This window comes from Adiantum capillus-veneris, chromosome 22 (assembly GCF_014529385.1).
Source record: "Adiantum capillus-veneris isolate H3 chromosome 22, ASM1452938v2, whole genome shotgun sequence".
Taxonomy (NCBI): Eukaryota; Viridiplantae; Streptophyta; class Polypodiopsida; order Polypodiales; family Pteridaceae; genus Adiantum; species Adiantum capillus-veneris.
The window spans coordinates 55,257,761-55,262,027 of NC_140952.1; the positions used below are offsets into that span (position 1 = coordinate 55,257,761).

General features: G+C 41.8%; 1 pseudogene; it reads left to right on the forward strand.

Annotated features, from left to right (window-relative positions):
• Positions 1 to 780: 780 nt before the first annotated feature.
• On the forward strand, positions 781 to 1,340 carry LOC147429387 (uncharacterized; annotated as a pseudogene).
• The last annotated feature ends 2,927 nt before the right edge of the window (positions 1,341 to 4,267 follow it).

Here is a 4,267-nt window from a genome sequence, read left to right on the forward strand (position 1 = left end):
GGCCCTTGCAAAGCTTAGCCAATCACAATTAAGAAGCATAAGTGATAGCCTTGTGACATGTGTCCCTCTTTCCCCTTTTGTGAGAGCTTTAGGTATTTAAATAATGCAATTAAACTCTCATTGGACCTCTTAGTCTTCAGGCCAATAGGAATCAGGCAAGCCAATGGGCTGTTGAATGCTCATTGGACCCCTTGGGAGACTATCCAACAGTCTTCTAGAGAGCTTAATTTCTATTAATTCTTGTATCAAGTGTTTTTAAATGAATTAAACTAAATCTACTCTAGCCTAATTCTCATTGGTCCACCTCTATGGCCATCCAATAGGATTTGAATGCACCTTGAGGGCAACTGGGCTAGGGAGCTGATATATGTCCACTATGCCCTTTGTTTAAAGGGAGCTTGCAAGGGTGTGTGTCTGTTTCTCTCTCATCCCCTACTAAAAGGGCTTGCCCCCTACAAGATAGGGATGTGGGAAGACTTTTGAGTCTTCCCACAAGCATCCAATTTACCCTAAGGTTTGACCATTGGACATTACCTTTGAATTTTGGAACCTTAGCATTTTGGAAGTCTTAATGGGCTGAACCTTAGGGTTTTTGAAGCCGATTGATGCACATTGCTCTTTTGCAAATGGCCCCCCCTTTGGATCCCTATTTTCCCTCCTTTAGATCCCTATTGTGACCGCCTAACCAATATTCTAGACTTTTTTCCCCTGGTACTTCCCCATATTAAATGATGAGTAATAATTTAGGAGAGTTAGATATCAGTTATTATGACAACGTGCATGAGCCAGGGAATGCTCCAGGTGGCTTTGCCTGGGGTTACGAACACTCCTATTGGCTCAGGGAATGACGGGCATGGCGGATGCGGTGTTTTCGGGGAGGTGCCATGTTCCGCAGGTGTTTGAAGGTTGTCCCCGAGGGGAGGGGCCCTTGTCGATCTTGATCCTGCTCGTCGGCATCAACCTCGCACTATCGATTTTTGGGCAGGGGGGCTGGCGGCTGTCCCTCCTTCCTTTGTAAGGGAATGAAGTCCACCAAGGCGATATGCGAAGGTGTGGTTGGTGGTTGCTTGGTGCAGTTGGTGGTTCCATGTTTGCCCAATGGTGTTTTGCCTGGCTCGGCGACAGGTTATGCTGGGGTGGCAGACTGGCATTTTCCTGGTGGCTTCGTCGATCCTCCCACTGAAGGTGCAAGACTCTCATCAAAAGAATGGGGTGGATGTGTTGTCTTCGGCTTGGATGTGCCTTCTTCGACTGATCTCTCTTGCATTGGTGATGGAGCTCTCAGGCTCCCCCCTTATGGCGGCATGCTCTTTTGTTCATCTTGGTGCTTTCTCTTGTAGTAGCCTTCCCGAGATTTTGTGGTGGGGTGGTTCCCCTGTTAGCCGATACTTTGTAATTCTTTTTGGTCACCGTATATCCGTTTGAACTCATGGATGCCATGGCTCGGGTGAGCATGGATTGCATTGTAATTTTTTAATGGTTTTCAATATATTTTCCACTCATAGTGTGTGAGTTTTGCCAAAAAGAAAAAAAGTCTTTTGATTTCCCAAATGCAAAAAGCTTTTCATTTTCTACATCCTTCACTTTTACATTTTAGATGGAGTTTTTATTTTTTCCAAATTGTGGAGACCTAATCATTTTAGAAAACTACAAATCTACATTTGTTCTAGCTACTCGGTCCAAAACTCCAAAACCCCATTCATTTCTTGCATTCAGACCGGATCTCTAAATCCTAAAGGAAAAGAAGCCTCCCTCTACTCGTCCGCACAGAGCTTCTCCATCTCTATCTCTATCTTTGACATCGCCTTCACACAGACGGTTTCTCTCTGTGTTTTTGCCATCATGCTCGTACATATCATATATCTCTCTAATTGTGTCCTTAGACTAGGCCATGGCTCTCAACCACACCCTCAGACACCAAGGCTCTCTGCATCTTCCACCACAAAGCAAAGTTTGTTCCCTATGAGGATGCCTAGCATTGCATCCTTTCAAAGGCAGTAAAAATTATGGATAAAGCACCATTACCAAGGAGTTTTACCGAACCTCGAGCAAGTTTTTCCGAGCAGAGCAAAAGTTGAGCAAATCCCATGAAAAGAAATGATGAAAACCAAATAAGTTACATGAAGTATTTCAAATAAATAGCTCTCAAAATCTATTTTCAATATAGGATGGCCTTTATGAAATTGCAAACTACTTAAGCATAATTTGACTCAAATAAACATATCACCAAGTTAAGCAATTTTTTGTAGATTACTTTCACTTATATATGAATTTTCAAAAGTGTGTATTGAGAAAACATGCACGGATTTAATCGACCATCATTAGTTACGTTGCATCCTATGGTGTAGCTTCAAAGTCTACGGGGCTTGTGAGCACAATGGAAGGTGCTACATGAAGGTCAACCAATGATTACATAAAAAAAACACCCACAATTACGATGCTACAATATTTGCACTCTTTTAAAAATACACATATATATGTAATGCAAGTCACTTAGACTATGTCGGCTAGCAGGCTAGTTTTAGCCCGATGCAAAAAGGTATTGTGTAATCCATCTTACTGGTGCATTATATGTGAGTAAATATTTAAAATCGTTTAACTCTAGGATTTATCATCACATTCTCCAAATGCAAAATATGAAACCAAAAGTTTGACCACGAAAGGCAACTAACGATGTCAAATAGGGCGAGGAGAATGATGTTTTTAATACCTTGATTTAAATCATTGCCAAGATAGGTGTAAAGATAAATGCATGTATGAAACCTATAGAATGGCAATGATGCCTCTCTAAGAGATGCAACATGAGAAATCCTTACAATGGTTTCTCTTGATCATCATTCCTCACTCACCACAGAATGCTGTAGGTTGATGCTCATGCTGGGTTTAAACAGCTCGGCGGCAAAGAAGCACAAAGGGGCATGCATCCCTTGTGGCGCATGCTCATTGAACTAAAATGATTTTGCAAATTTCCGGACCCACCAAACTTTGGGCAAGGCCCCCCACCCCTTGTGGAGAGAGAGAGAGAGAGAGAGAGAGAGAGAGAGAGAGATGATTGTTATTTGGGCATTTTAAAATGTGGCACCTTGATGTAATCTATTGAGATATTTTCAATGAGGGTGGATTCACGCCAGAGAAGTTTTACTTTTTGTTTTTGTCACCTGCTACTATGTTCGGACGGGACGGAGTCTTCAATAAAAAAGTTAGGTCTCTTCAACATCACAATTGGGATACTGCCCTTTGTTTGAAAATTCATCCTCGTTCAATCCGCACCACCCTCCATCTCTCTTGTGCAGCAGATGAGCTGCTGAGCTAGAGCTCCCAGTGCAAGCCAGTCAGGTAGTCTCTCTCTCTTTCTCTCTCTCTCTCTCTCTCTCTCTCTCTCTCTCTCATTGACATAGTTTGGGGGGGGGGGGGGGGGGGATGTAGAGGCAATGATGCTGCTCTAATTTTCTCACATGCACAACACGTGACTCCTCCCACCCTATCCTTCCTCAATGTCGAGCAAGTGTCGCCTTGTGGCTGATCTAGTTTAGGGAAAGCCATGCCATTGCCATTCCCTTAAGCGTTTATAATTAAAATATCTAATGCTACTCATTGAGTCATCGTCTAACCAAAAATTTTTAGGGAAAATTACCAAAATACACCTCTAATTTGTGGAAATTCGCAAAATTCCCCCTCAAATTTTAAAAATTCTCAAAATACCCCCAATATTTTGTCATTAATTCCCAAAATGCCCTTCAGATTTTCTGAAATTCCCAAAATACCCCTTGTCACGATATTATATTCCTCCAAAGATAAAAAAAATTTGTAGTTTTTTATAAGAAGAGTGATTGTCTATCAATACAAGATGCTAAAACTAGAATTTAAGTTGGTTATGTAGGCTTTGGAGATAAATCGCTTCATTATTTTTCGACATGATCAACTTTATTTTAGGAGGTAAATTGCGACAAAATACATTCTAAGCACTCAAAAACGGATCTCAATTGTCAAAAAGGAATAAATATCAGAAAATCTTGAACTATCATACCAAAATTTTACAAATTGCCACATCACCTTTAGGGTAGAGGGGCCAATAGCCCCTGAACTACGATAAATCACCCCCTAATAAAAAAGATGGTCGCGAGAAAGAAGCAACCCATGCGCTCACAAGAATTGGTTAGCGCAGCTCTGAAGTGCCCGTCGAAGATTGTTCGGATTACAGGTTCAATTCCTGCTCGCTGATGCCCTGCTAACCCCCATGGGTGTATTGGTTGTTCACTGGTTGCAT